This window comes from Delphinus delphis, chromosome 1 (assembly GCF_949987515.2).
Source record: "Delphinus delphis chromosome 1, mDelDel1.2, whole genome shotgun sequence".
Classification (NCBI taxonomy): Eukaryota; Metazoa; Chordata; class Mammalia; order Artiodactyla; family Delphinidae; genus Delphinus; species Delphinus delphis.
Genome location: NC_082683.1, coordinates 92,722,438 through 92,738,761, shown reverse-complemented (window position 1 = coordinate 92,738,761; position 16,324 = coordinate 92,722,438).

Genomic DNA, 16,324 nt, shown 5'->3' with positions numbered 1-16,324 from the left:
GTTCAAGTAGCTGGTAATAACCCAAAATATTTCTGAGTGCTTACTCAAAGATTACAGAATAAGCCAATTTCAGTGGGTTCACTTATTTCATGTACCAGGCATTTATTAAGTACTTTACAAATATTATCTTATTTAAATATTAAAAGGTATTGTGAGGACAAATAAAGAAACTGAGGCACAGAGAGGTGAAGTAAATTTCTGAGATTACATAGCTAATAAGTGACAGAGACAGGATTCAAGCCAGGGCATTATGTATCCTGAATAGCTGCTCTTCCCCAAAGATGATGTCACCACCCACCTCAGTTTTCCAGGTATGGTGTTCCCCAAGCAGACCCTTGCTTTAGTACTTCCCAAAGTCTAATTTTTGATATCTAATAAATGTCAGATGAGATGCCTTTATGTTTTCTAAATACTAAGAATTCTTAATAATGGAAAATTAATAATAAATATATTTATGAAAAGCAGGACACTGTAGTCTATGTTTATAGGTGTTTGGATTTCATTTTGAGTTTGTTTAAACTTGAAATGAAAACTTTGCTTTGTGGAAAACTAGTACACTTAGTTGAATGCACAACAAAACCTGTATTTAGAACATTCTGAGCTGAGAGAGACTTGTTCACACAAGGGAGTATATTGAGGAAATTAAGAAATCAGGTACTTTATATAGAACACATTGCACAAGTTTGTTCTTCTGTGAATTCTTATTACTTTAAATAACAGAGTTTTGAGGCCTCCAGAGTTAGTTATTATTAGTTTCACATCTAAATAAACATTGGGAAGAAGAACCCATGTAGTATACTCCTAATTTAGTGTGGCTTAGTTCAGTGGCATTATCCTTTGAGTCAACTCACTTAAAATCAAATGGTTTAAAGAAGCATTCTGTATAGCAAATCCTTTTGGTGCCCCAGCCAGATCCTCTTAGCATTCCCATCCAGAACAGGCCTTAGTGTCTCCTGTTACCCTCTGGGACTCCAGGATTGAAGACTTTTTCTCAGTTTATAAACAAACTAGCCTGGAAATGCTGAGGGGTTAAGACCATGGGAAGTAGTCCACAATGAATGTAAGCTGGAGCTCAAATACCCCAGTTTCCTGGAACCTTCAGATGGAGGTTGGAGCAACACTGAAGCATTTTCTACTCTGTCTGCCAAAGTTCCCCAAGAAGACTACCCACGGTTTTCCATAGCACTATCCTGTTCAATACTATACCTTTATTTTTCAGTGGGTGGGGGAGTGTGGTATAACATCTTTGTCTTTCCAACTCCCCATTTTGCATTTCTTGGAATCACCTCCCAAAATAAACTATGTCCTCTCATTGCTAGTATATATTCCCATAATTATTACTCTGTAGCTTCTTAAAATACCCCTGAGCTCCAAGGCTGACTACATAAATTCTCAGTATAAAATGAAAATGCAGAGCCACTTGTTCAAAAAAAAAAAAAGTGCCCCTAAGGTACTAAAATGCAAACCTTTTTCTTTATTTCTTCTCTCACCTGTCAAGGTGTTTTTTATCTGCAATTTATGTTGCAGAATGTAGACCCTTGTTGGTTCCAGAGAGCCTCACCCTGCAACTCTATGTTTAGCTCACAGCCACTAGCTGCTGAATTCCTCTTCTTACCAGTCACCAATATTCTATACCCCAGCTGGGGTAGAGAGGTCAATCTCCCTTTCTCATGAGCTGGCTGCCCCAACCCATAGTAGATGGACAATTCCCACGGAATTGCAACTTCTGCACCAAGACCCACTGGGTGCCTGGATCTGGGGTTGGCTAGAGTTTCACTCCCACCAAGTTACCCACCAAATACACTCTGGTATTGCAAGCCCCAGGTAGGGATGGACACAACCATATGCAGCTCTGAAATGCTATAGGGCAAGAGCACCCAACCTTGGCTCTCCTCAAACCCATGCCCAGTCCCCTACCAGGGGTGGAAGGCAGCAGCAATGGCTGGATGGGTGCAGGGAGGGGAAGGCCAGACAGGGCCTGGGACACCAGGGGGCAGGAGGTGGCCGCTGTCACTGGGGGGCGTTAGTGGGGAGGAAGAGGCCAGGAGGGGCCCTGATGGACCCTAGGGGTTGATGGAGTGGGAGGCAAAGAACCTTTTCTGGGAAGGCGGGAGGTGGTAGGAAGTGAGACTCCATTTGAGTTGAGGCTCCAAGCTATTGGCACACATTCTATTATCCCACTGGACTTCACTCACAAAACACAAATTCAAAAATTAAATTGTTGTGAATTTAAAGATAGTGGCTGAAGATTATTAAATGCCAAGTGCAGACCCTTCTGAGCAGGAGGCCCTGTGCTTACTGCACTGGTCCCACATCCATGAAGCCAGCCCTGCTGAGCACAAATCCTAGACCTAACTCTCCTAGCAAACGATATTATCTTTCTCAATCCTATCACACTGTTCACATCTATCACCTTGCAAATCCCTTATGTTGATGCTTTTGCATTTCCCACTTCCCAGTGGCCTTTAAAGAAAAGACAGACATACTATCTAGTTTAAATTACTTACTTCCAAATCACAGTTATATCACTTTCCCTCTTCTCAAGTGCACAGAACTTCCTTATAACACTGTGTTCCCATTCTACTTCTAGCTATCAACCCATTTAAAAAGGATATTCTCCCACTGCCTCAATGGATGTGAGCATCTAATTTATAATTACTTTCTCAATGTACCTCCTGACATTATCTTCAGTGCCTTCAGTATGTCCAATAACATCACTATAATACTAAATTTCTTTGTTAATTACATTTCCAGTGAATACCTTCTTCAGTCCACAGCCAGGTTCCTGAGACCAACCATTAGAACGATGCTCTCACAATCATTCCTATTCTTTTTAAGATCCTGAGTGGTCACTACCACGTGGGGCACTGCAGACATGGTGGTGGTTCTCTGGGTACTGACTCATCATCCAGGTGAGCCATCACTGGTTCCACATACAAGATCAGGAAAGCAGAGCAATTTCTGAGAGCAGTCAATGGGGCTGAAAAATCTAGGGAGGATTTTAGAAGATGGAATTTCATCTGGATCTTCAAGATAATTCCTCTATTGAGAAGATCAAATTCTAGAGGAATTCATAACTTCATAATTCACAATTTATAACCTTCATTTTTATTACTAAAAAAGGTTACAGACAAACAGGAAATTGTGCTCACTGGACTTAACGACAAGTTAAGGCCATCTAACCTCATCTATATTTTCATTAATACTTGGCAATACTTCTGCTCATCTATAAGAGATTCTTTGTGGCACTCCCAGGTTTTTCCAGCTTTTCCCACTATCACTTCAAACCTCTTATCTCTCAGTTTGCCTGGCTGTTTTTGGAATCATTTCAACCAATGGCACCACAGAAACTCCCATAACATTCATGTGCTAGTCATGTCAGCCACCATTCTGGATTGACTGCTTTTTCCATGCCTTCCAATCACTCACTAGAGTGAACTTTTATTCTAAGGGTCAGTAGTGTTTATTAAATACACAAGTTTCCTTAATCCAATTATCTCCGTCCTGATTACCAAAAACAAAAAAACAAAAAATTGCTTCCAACTTTACTAAGAAAAAGAGCAGGTGACTGAATGTGCCCTAGTTTGGTCCTGCATTTTTACATCTTTCTATTTCTTTGGCTGCCTCCTCTTCCACTTTAAGGTTAACTATTCTTAACTAAAGATGGCTACTATAGATTATAAACTAAACTATATGCTATTAAGCAGAGAACTGAAGTTCATTCCACCTATTGGAAGAAATATATTTTAAATAATTCTATATTATTAAAAAATATTGAATGATATACCTTTAGTGTACAGATTTTGAGTACATTACTGTGGACATCTCTTATGGCACAGTACCTACATCTTATTGATTTTTTTTTATTCCAGTTTTACTTACCAGAAATTTTTTATTAATGCCTAAGTATATTCATGACTATAGTTACTGCAATATTATAACTAATAGGATGCTCTTTGTAGGATTCTCTTTATACTTTAAGTGGGATATTATCTAAAATTTTTTTCCTGCTTGCTTTTATTCATATGGCCTACTGTCGGACAACATAGATAGACAAGGTAAATATAATTATTTTGATTATCAAAAGTGTAGTGCAAATGTATGTTAAAATTTTTCTTTTATCTTCTACATTCCTGAAGTGAAATGCTAGAGGTAATAAAATAAAGTGACAGAGAAAGAAACTTGGTAATAATAGGAACTCAGGAGATGGCAAAGTTCACACTTTTCTACCTTGAGGTTGTAGCACTTTTAGCTTCAGCTGTTAATTGTTCTTACAGCTTAATTCCTTAGTGCCAGCCAAAAAAAAAAAAAAAGTAATATATTTCCATGGAAAATAATTATCATTATGTTTATAGAGCAAGAAGGATTTTCATTTCAAAAAGTTTTTATCAATGAGAATAAATGCCAGTACCCCTTTTGCCAACCTAGTAGTCTGAGGAATATTTGGAAGCAACTTAAATATTTTCCCCTAAGAGTTACTAGAGAAATGTAAGAAATGTGCATGTTTCTCTCCCCAAATTATTTCCATGCAAACTGAAAATAATAATTTTTCTAGCATAAAGAACTTTTTCAGTCTTGGAAATGAAGTACAGAAAGCTTAAAAATTTTCTTTAAATAGGAAATAAATTTCTTCAAAACACAGCTTTGAGTTTGCCAATTATTATATCACCATTTCATTCTCATCAAAAGAACCAACCATTTTCTAGTTCCATCTCCTACCTTCACATCTGACTTTCTTCCGTCTTCAAAAGAGAGCAATTAGGACCACTGGAGCCCTGCTCTCCTTTCTCTCTACCAGAAAGGCAGAAACTAGTTTGGAGTCTTTACAGTCACAGCTTCACAAATGCCAAAGTCAAGGCTCTTCCAGATGGCTGACTGAAGTGGTTTAAGAAGGACTAGGAAGAAAAATTAAGGGCAGTACTGCAAATTATATAATGGAAGTCTAGAATTTCAGCATACATATTTTCATATTTAGCATCTCCTGAAAGGAAATTTTTGTAACAGAACTGCTTTATATTTAGATCTGTATTATCTTTGGTTGCCTTGTTTGGTTCCAATCCTCTGAGGGTACTCTATAAATAATAGCGACACAGAAGCCTCAGCATCTTTTGCAGAAGTAAATGTACTTTGTATACAAAGATGTAGCTGCAATTGGCCCATTCTTACTAGAACTTTCACTGTGCCTATTTTTAATGTATCCTTGCCTTGTGACTCTTACAATAAAAAGTAGAAGGAAATAGAGATACGTGTAACTTCTGTAAACATAAAACCCATGATACTTGCTCATTTACCTTTCAGTGTTTGCTACCTAGTAGGTGTTCAATAAACATTTGTTGAATGAACAGGACCATTGCGCCCTGACCAAGTTAAGACTATGGCCTTCTTATCACAGTATTTTAGGTAACTAGGTTTAAAAACAAACATCCCATATTCCCTATTTTGTTCTTCTTATTATTATTATACTATTATTGATATTCTTATCTATCCCAAAGTAATATAACACATGTCTCACTTTCAGTGTTATATATCCTTCCAGAGCCATTAATTTACTGACTTATCTCACAAATAATTATTAAGAATCTGCTAAATAAAATGCTTGGGGAACATAGCCCAGTCCTCAAAGAGCTTACAGTCTAGAGAAGAAGATGTGAATTAAACCATCACCTAATTTATTTTAGCCATAATAAATTTTATGAAGGAATAGTTCAGGTACTATGATGCCGTTAAATGGGAGAAAAATACTTTGGTCTTATTATACTCTTATTGAATACATGCTGCCTTAGTGGGCAACATTTATCTTTTTTTTTTTTTTTTTGACTTCTTATATACTAGGGTCCAAATTTCCATTTTAAGTGCTGTTTATGTCTGTTTTTATAAGATTTTGTAAATGGAATGTTTTAAAAACACTTCAGTGATGGTATCCATGCTGAAGTAAGGCACATAAAGCACACTTGCTTAATTTTTATCTAGTTTAATATTTACCTTTAATGTCTATTTTTCAAAGTTCTAACAAAAAAAATAATATATGTCCTTAGTGTGATATAGTGATTTATAATAAGAAATATATATTTGATCTTCTTCCTCTAGCACAAAGCTTCTAAAACCCTTGGGATTTCCTAAGTGGTGAAAGAGAAGAAAAATATTTTGTTATGTTAATGAGGTGACTCTTGGAATGCCCCCAGTAATTAAAATCATCAGTTATGTGTCTTATTTGAAAACTAAAACCTACTCTGATCATAGCAAAATGCTCAGGTTTCTCTATAACACCTGAGTTAGGCTACTTGCAGATAACAAAATCTGGTCTTTCTCTAATTAACAACAAACTATAAAATGGTTCCTATAGAAGGGCAAATTCTTGACTTATATGCAACCTGGTGCCTGGCATAGTTTCCCCAAATCTTTCTATTTGTTACCGAGGCTGTTGCCCCAGAATCGTAACCCTGCCAAGTGGAAACTGTGTTTGCTTCAGTTGCAGAACCAAACCTCAAAAGGAGGAAACTAAAGACAAAACCAAATCCAGCTGTAACTTGTTTAAGTCACCGTCTTGACCTCTAGTGAACCTGAGGCTCATTATACAGTGTAATATATTAGCATGATAACTGACGCACCTACCGGCAGACAAGACAGGAAACACCAGACCACAGAAGGAAGAAAAAGAGGTGGCACCCCGGTTCCAGGGACAAACCCACCTTTTACCAGAAAACCAATACATATGCCTCCCCCTCATTAATGCTACCTTTAAAAATCTTGCCTTGGGGTCTTCCCTGGTGGCGCAGAGGTTGAGAGTCCGCCTGCCGATAGAGGGGACATGAGTTCGTGGCCCGGTCCGGGAGGATCCCGCATGCCGCGGAGCGGTCTGGGTCCGTGAGCCATGGCCGCTGAGCCTGCGCGTCCGGAGCCTGTGCTCCGCAACGGGAGAGGCCACAACAGTGAGAGGCCCGCGTACCGCAGAAAAAAAAAAAAAAAAAAATCTTCCCTTGGTCACTCCCCCCATGAGAAGCAGATTTGCAAACCAAGTCTGTGCTGCTCCACTCTCTGGCCTTTGAAGAAAACTTGTGCTGTTTCAGTCTCATCATCGATTTTGTTATTGGCTGTGCAAACCTGAACGGTAAAAGAACTTCCTGAACTGAGCTAGAGGGGCTTCAGTTCAGCTAGGGCCCCAGGAGGGGGGCCTCAAATCTAATTTGGTAATATACTCATGTGTGAAAAAGTGGAGTTTTGGAAAAGCCTTATCCTTGTTGTCTACTAATATGGAATTGCTGCACAATGTCACACTTACTATAAACAAAGTTGTATTGTTTTCACAGCCTCTCATGTAGCTTTTAAGATATTTGGAAGTGTATGCCTTTAGATGATGGTCAAGTACTTCTTTCACAAAGAACAGCTTTTTCAGAATAGCTAAGGAGCAAAAGTTCCTACAGAATGTCAATTGACATAGTATCTCTTTCATCCAGGAGTCTGTCTTTCTCTAAACAATTTTCAGGTCATCATTCAAGAGCTTAATAACGACTTCAGCCTTCTTTCACATTGTTAGAAAACTGCTTCCCCTCGTTTTCAATTCTACAAATACCTTATATCATACTCTGCAAGGGTAGTTTAAATGTTTCACACATCTTCATAATAAGACAGCAGTTTCTGATTATTAAAAATTTATACATTTACCATATGACTTTTGAAAATTTCATAAACATGCAAAAAATATATAGGTTTTGAAGAAGCCCATCTCCACTCCTTATACTTTTCTCCCCAGAGGAAACCATAGTTAAAATTTGGTGTATATCACTTCAGGATTCCAGTCTTCTATGTGAGCCTATGCCTCTGGACTGTGAACTTCTCGAGTGTTTCTCAGTTTGTTTGTTTCTCCCTCCTTTGGTGGGACAGGATGGCTAGAGTGGGCTGCAGTTGGGTAGTTCCCTTCTCCCAGGTCAGTTAGGCTGATAATACCCCAGCAGGTTAGGCTCTGGTTAAATGGCTTCCCCTGAGGGCAGACCTTGTTAGGAAAACTAAGCCACCTGGAGTATTTCAAAATGTTTCCTTTCCCCCACCCCCTGCCAGAATACCAAGGGAGTTTTCTCTCATATTTACTGTTGGAATCTGGTCAAGCTCTTGGAGGTAAATCTCACAAGTGTTCACCCCACACCCAACGTCCCATGACCAGGTCCCCCTGGAGTTTTTAACTCTCAGAGTTATTCACACCGTAGAACCAAAACTAACATGGAGTCACTTATGCTGGAGACAAAATGGAGTTGGCCAAGGCAGGTGCATTAAAGAAAACGAAACTTAACCTTACCTAACATAAGTCGTAGGAATTTACATCCCTTTTCAGAAATTAGCAGAGGATGACAGCCAGTCCCAAAACACCAAGTCTGTTCATGCGTCTTTTGGACTTCCTTGTTCCCATGACTCTGCTACCCTGATCCAAATAAGGAAAAAGACCACTAGGCAGCCAATGACCTGAAAAATCACTCAAGTAACTCCCATATTTACCCAGGAAAAAACCCAACCCCTTAGTCTGTGGGCAGATCTGAACTCGTTGTTCCCAGAGCCTTGAGTTTCCCAGCTTGCAGGTTGAAACCTCTGCAATAAACTCAGGTTTCTGCTTTGTCTTACTGAGTGTGCAGAGTTTGGTTTTTGACAGCATTGAGCTTCCAGTGTAGGGGAGATGAGACTACTTTTACTTATCTTACGTTTTCAGCAAGGACTCTTCAACAAAAGATTAACAACAGATAAACAGTTTATTAATGTATGCAGCACACATCACATGGGAGAAATCTAAATGAAAAGTAACTCAAAATGACGGCTTAAAATTCCAGTTTATCTAGCATCTTCAACAAAGAATGATAAATTTGTAAAGAAATGGGAGCACAGGGGCTTCCCTGGTGGCGCAGTGGTTGAGAGTCCGCCTGCCGATGCAGGGGACACAGGATCGTGCCCCGGTCCGGGAGGGTCCCATGTGCCGCGGAGCGGCTGGGCCCGTGAGCCATGGCCGCTGAGCCTGCGCGTCCGGAGCCTGTGCTCCACAACAGGAGAGGCCACAACAGTGAGAGGCCCGCATACAGCAAAAAAAAAAAAAAAAAAAAGAAAGAAATGGGAGCACAAAGGAAAGCAGTTTCAGGTTTCCAAACGGTGGCAAACTGTGGGAAGGTAAATATATGGGAGGGAACTAATGTAGTACAAAACTAATGGTTCTAGAGTATGAATGGAGGAGATTCCTCTGGGTTAAGACTCTGTCTCCAGGAGAAGGAGAATTTATATGCTGCCCTTAGGTAGATAAGGGAGCACTCTTTCTGGGTTTGCTGCTTCTTACTTTCCTACAGCTCAAAATAATTTTTATGTCAGAGGCATATTTGGGGATGATATCTTCAGGTTTTCTTCATCAGCAATTCATCAATTACAGTTCAGGGCTCCCTCCCCCAGCACTGGTTTCTGTGGCGATTTCTGCTCTGGGAAGTCACAACTTCCTATATTCACCTGTTTATCTCTCCAACCATGGGGGCAGTGATTTGCCCTGCCCTGCCCTCTCTTATGGATCCTAAAAGTTGTTGATTTTTCATTCTGCTCAGCCTTTTACTTATTGTTAGGATGAACTAAAATAACTTTCTAGGCTCAAGATGGAGCTGCTCCTGCCCAGGGTGTTAGCCAACCAAAACTTATATACTTCTGTGTCCCTATAAATGCTTCACTTGACCAGAAATGCAGTACAGTAGTCCCCCCTTATCCACAGGGGATACATTCCAAGATCTCCAGTGGATGTCTAAAACTGGGGAGAGTACCAAACCTTATATATACTATGTTTTTTCCTATACATACACAGCTATGATAAAGCTATAAATTTATTTATTAATAATTTAAATTTATTTATTCTTACTCTGCTTAATTTTAATTTATATATTAGGCACAGTAAGAGAATAACCAAATTGCCAACATCACTACTCTTGTACTTTGGGACCATTATTAAGTAACATAAGGGTGACTTGACCACAAGCACTGAGATACTAAGACAATCAATCTGATAACCAAGTCAGCTAGTAAGTGATTAACAGGTGGGTAACATATACAGCATCGATATGCTGGACAAAGGAATGATTCACATCCCAGGAGGGTTGGAACAGGATGGCTGAGCAGGATGGCCTGAGATTTCATCACACTACTCAGAATGGCATGCAATTTAAAACTTATAAATTATTTCTGGAATTTTCCACTTAATATTTTTGGACCACAGTTGACAGCAGGAAACTAAAACTGTGAAAAGAGAAACTTCAGATAAGGAGGAACTACTGTATATCCAGTATGCCAGTTCCCCAAAGCCAAGCCAACTCTGGACCTTCTCACCCCAAACAAGGTGGACTATGTGGCCCCAGCAGATCAGATATTTTCTATTTGTCTCGTTCTTGTTCTTTATTTTTTATCCTATAAAAGAGGGGTACCCAACCCCTGGGGAACTGGGCTGCGCAGCAGGAGGTGAGCGGCAGGCAAGTGAGTGACGCTTCATCTGCCACGCCCCATCGTTCCCCATTGCTTGCATCACCACCCGAACCATCCCCACCCCACTCCCCACCCCCTGCCCACGGAAAAATTGTCTTCCACGAAACCAGTCCTCGGTGCCAAAAAAGTTGGGGATCCCTGCTATAATAGCTTCTTGCTCCGTGCCCCATTTTGCAGGAGACTGTCTACTTCATGAAGTGTTAAATGAAGTTTGTGTGTATCACTCAAATTGACTTTAATCATTTTTAACAGATGATGTGTCAACTTCCAAGCTCCTTACATGGGTAACCCAACCAATATAAATTCCAGTCTTGTCTATGTGTTCATTAAAATGTATAGGTATAGCTATAGCCACAAGAATACAGTATCAATATCAATGTCAATATCAATGACTCTATCCTTTTACTTCACAACATCATCTCCCCACATTATTAAGCATGGGTTGACACCATTCTTTCAGCCATATAATATTCTATAGTGTTGACTTCCATAATGTATTATGTTATTAATGGGTATTTGTGATGTGAGATCATCCCTTTATATTCCTGAGATATCTGACTAGGCTTTAATGGTAACAACAGAATTGAAATGTTCTCTGCCATTTGGGGTGCTGGGTAGAAAGGCCTTTGCCTGATGTGCTATGAGAATTGTTCAGTAGAACACGTCTTAATGGTTTCACCATAAACGGCCTTTGCTATAAATACATTTTGTAGTAAACAGTCTATTTCAGCATTTAGCAACCAGGCCTTTGTAAGAGATATCTGTCTGTATTATACAACATGAGTGGTAAGAAGTTTTATATACCCCTCTTCCCCAAAAATATCACTTTGCCTTACTTCTTTAGAAGAAAACATTTAATTGAAATAGTTTCATGGACTACTAATGTGCTATCTAGAATAATTTACATGTGAAATTAACCTCAACTCAGAAGGTTAGAATATACGATCTAAACAGAGAACAAGGAAATAAATAATTGGAGAGAAAGGGATAGATGTTTTTTGTTTTTTTCTTTTACGCGAGCCTCTCACTGTTGTGGCCTCTCCTGTTGCGGAGCACAGGCTCCAGATGCACAGGCTCAGCAGCCATGGCTCACGGGCCCAGCCACTCCACGGCATGTGGGATTTTCCCAGACCAGGGCACGAACCCGGGTCCCCTGAATTGGCAGGCGGACTCTCAACCACTGCGCCACCAGGGAAGCCCAAGGGATAGATGATTTTTGATGAAGGAAATTGACAAATATTAATATCTTGTTTCAAATAATACCTTGTTTATTTCAGGATAGCTAATTTTGGATGTATTTGTTTTGCTGTATTTTTTCTTATAGTACTTATGACTTTCCAATATTAAACTTTTTAAAAAGCACTACTTGACTTTACCTGTATCCGTGTGTAAATAGAAATATCAAATCAAGCATTTTGTTCAGGTTTTATAAATTTTATTGTTGAATTTCAATGCAATCAATTAGACTATGTAATAAATTGAAGCTATTCTGATATAGCATATTGATCTTCAATGTAATATGTGATTTTCAGGACATAATATACCTTAGTCTCATATCACATCATTGTATATTAAATTTTACTATTTAATTGACATTTAATGCCATGGAGCACAGGTTGGCAAAATCTTTCCTAAAAGGGCTAGGTGGTAAAAAAAATAGTTCTGAAATGGGCCATACTACCTACTGCAGTGAATCAACTCTGCCATTGTAGCATGAAAGAATGATAGACAATGTATAAATTAACAGGCATAGCTGTGTCCCAATAAAGTTTATGCATAAAAACAGATGGTGGGTTGGATTTGGCCTGAAGGGTAAATTTGCTGATCCCTCTAATAGTTGAAAGTGAGACTGGGGTAACTAAATGGGTATGGGTTGGTGGTACGGTACTCTCATCCTAAAATCAAAGTCGTAGGTACATTTCTGAGCTTAAATATTTTTACATAGGTCTTTCTTTCCTTATTTGAAATTAAATGGACAGTTCTAAAATTGATTTCAGATGATAGCATTGGGCCTCAATAGGAATTATGTCTGTGTGTTAATACTTCATGCTGGCCTTTAATAGAATTGGTAAAAAAAAAACTCTTATTATGAACAAAATAGAATAAAGAATAAAAATAATGTAGCAACAAAGAGGTTAAATAATCATTGATTGGTCCCTGATTATCGTACTGGTCCTTAGGAGAGGTTAATATTCTGAGGTTAATATTATATGCTGGCCTTCAACCAGTTCTGGGTTCTACACTCCAAGGATGATGAAACATGGACATCTTATTTCCAATCTATGATAGATTGCACCACACTCTGGGAGAATATTATATTGCTCTATCTCATTAACATCAGACTGGGACATGAGACTTGCTTTTAGCTCATGATATGAGAATGAAAGTGCCATATGCCTCTTCTGAGCATAACATTTATCAGTTGATTTTGCCATTGGCTTTTCCCTCTGTATGAGAATCTTATGTCTCAGGTAGGATCTGCTTCTCTGACCTAGATCCCAGAAAGAAGACGACATCTGGAGCAAAGTCACAGCTGACCTACAGCCAGCATGTAACGAGAGCAAGAAATAAACCTTAGTTGTTGTAACTCATTAACGTTTGCAGGATGTTTGCTACCATAGCATAACCTACTGAAAGCTGATACAAAAATTGCTTACAGAAGTTGGTTGCTATTCTAATAAAAATACTAAAACTTGTGAGAATGACCTTAGAGCCCAGCAGTAAGAAACAACAAAATCATTATCAAAGGCTGGAAAAATGGTGACCTATATCATACATTTGGGAAGCATTTGATAAAACCATTCCTCAAACTACTTGAAAGAAAGATAACATACTGCATAAGTCAATGGCTTCAGGTAAATTTTTGTGAAACAGAATGGTACTAATGTGTGTTGGTAACGACTGATTGTACTTGACAAGATACAATGAAAAAAGATCCAGGAAAAGAATTAGCTGGTTTACGACTGTAGAATAGAGAGAATCCAGAAATTCTTGGATTTACAAGGTGAGAGAGGCAAGTGTTTCTCATAAATAACTAGTAAAAGATAAAGTTGAGAATTGCTTTAAACGGAAAAAAAAACCAGTTAAAATAGCTTTAAGGTAGTTCTTTGCCTGTGATAATGTCTCTGAATATTTTAAGGTACTGCCTAGTAGACCACTTAAGGTTGACAAAATGGCTCAAGGGAAAAAGAGCAACAAAGGAGGGGTTCTTCTATTTGTGTTTGATAAACTCATGTATAGGTAAGATGTCTAGAGAGAGAAGCATGTCTGAAAAATAATTATGGATGTGGTTTTGCGTAGACTGTTGACTGGAAGCAAAGAGATTAAAACAAAGTTTTGAGAGAGTTGTATTTCAGAAGAGCTATCCACCTAGATCAAGCAGAATTCGATTGCTTGGGACTTAAAATACATTCTGGGTCTCTAACTTTCTCTGAGCGGGAAGCAGAATAAGAAAATAGCTCTGTGCCCAAGGCTGGCATATTCTCTAATACTTCTTTCATATGCAGAGAAGAATGATAATGGAAAAGTAAAAACTATTCTAAGAATAAATGAAGGACCATGCAGAGCAATAAACTGAGGAGCTATCCCAAGGAATGGCTCAGCTATCCCAAGACAGAATTCCTTAACACTGGTAAAGGAACATTTCCCACCTTTGGTTCCTTGCAACATTTTGCCCATGTAAGTTTTTGGAATCGCTATGGACCAGAGTATATACTACTGTGAGATCCTGGACTTTCAGTCTCTGTCATGATTAGATGGAACTTTGGGGAGAAATGAGTGTATTTTAGCTGAGGAAGGGAGAAAAACATCTGTTTGTGATTAAGAGGATGAATTGCTTGCGACCACAAGCATATAGTTTTGTCCAATTACTTGCTGTTCCCCCTACAAAGGATTATCTTCTTCCAACCTATTTTCATCAATCTTTGCAATAGCCTTGCTTTGGCCCAGGAAATGTGAGTAGAAGGGACAAATGCCACTTCTGAGCAGGAGGTTTCACAGCTATCACATGGGCCCAATGATGCCCTTTTCCGTCTGCCATGAGACTGGCATGATGCTCCTTTGGCCTTTATTCAAGAATTTTTTTAAAAGCCCCATGTTGCAGTTACAGCTAAGTAAGAGCGAGCAACATGCTCTAAGCAACACCTCATTGGGCATTTCTCTTCTACTATGCCTAACATTGTAAAAGATAGAAAAGAAATTTATAAAATCAAACAAACTCTACCAATACTATTTTATTGGAAATTTGAGTTGGTTTGTATTTTCTGCATGCCTAATACAAATGGTATGACTGTCTTATCCAAGTCACACAAAATGGAATCCTTATATTAAAGGATGTAATAAGAGCTGTTTACTAAAGGAGTCATTGAATCCTGCCCCATTCAAAAAGTCTTAAGCAAAACATAAATTTTTCAAAAGGCATTTCCTTTCTTAAATTCATTATTTTTGCATGTTGGTTGGTGATTATTAAGAAAATAAAGGTATGTTTGTTTGTTCTTTTCCTTTTCCATTGAGATCCAGACTGCATAAGACGACAATCACTTTTTTTCTTTATCTAATTGCTTACAGTTGCTCTATGAATCTGAATTATTGAATAATTAAATCTAATTAGAGTTCTGAAGGAAGGTAATGCTGACTAGTTAATTTGTGTGTTCTCTTTCTATTTAAAGCTTTGCCAGGGTTTCTCTTTAAATACCCACATAAAATGACTCCGAAGCTATATAAACCCTGTTGTTGGTTTTTTATAATAATTGAAGAAACATGTTTTTAGAGAGCATGTAGGAATAAAAAGCCTGATGAACTTAATCTGGACAAATACATAAATAGAATTGCTTGAAAAATTTGTCTTTTCTATACAGTTTTAGATTGGAAGTTACATCACAGCTCTTAGGTATTTATAAACTAACAAAAATGACCCCTTTTAATATAAATATGACTTTTTAGGAAGCCGAGATAGAGGCTGTAGGATTAGGTGTTCCCAAAGTCTGCAACAGATCCACAATTAGAAATCTGTTAGACTGTGTTATATTTGTTTATAGCCTAACAAAAGCAGTCAACTTTATTTATGGATGTGTCTCCATCTTCTGTGTTCAAGTATCTACTTTTCATTCTTTTCCTGTTATCATTAGCTCTTTTTCTGAAAGCTAATATTTTGTCAATATAGCATATTTTTAGTAGTTAGGTTTAAAATCTGATAAACTAGAAGTTGAAATAACACTGGGATTTTATCATAGAGGTATTTTTTTAGGGTTTATGCCAAGGAATTCTTATAAACAGATTCTTCTAGCGCTTCTGGTTGCTGAAACTAGGACTATCTCAAATATTTTTTGTGAATTCAAACTTCTTTCAGGGTGAAAAGTAGCTACTAGGGACACATTTGTCTACTTTTACTGTAAATTCTTTATTTACCTACATATATGTCATTTGTGTCATTTCTTTCTTGAAAAATTATGTTATGATTATTCTTATTACAAAGTGGGTAGGTTAACCTATGTTTCTTTTTCCTAGTTCACTGCCAGATGATAGGCTAAAAGGATAATTTAAAAAAATATTTTTCTGGTGATGAATTCAATTTATTTTGGGGGATCATCAATAATTTAGACTTAGGGCTTCCCTGGTGGCGCAGTGGTTGGGAGTCCGCCTGCTGATGCAGGGGACACGGGTTCGTGCCCCGGTCCAGGAAGATCCCACATGCCGCGGAGCAGCTGGGCCCGTGAGCCATGGCCGCTGAGCCTGCGCGTCCGGAGCTTGTGCTCCGCAACGGGAGAGGCCACAACAGTGAGAGGCCCGCGTACCGCAAAATAATAATAATAATAATAATAATAATAATAATAATAATAAT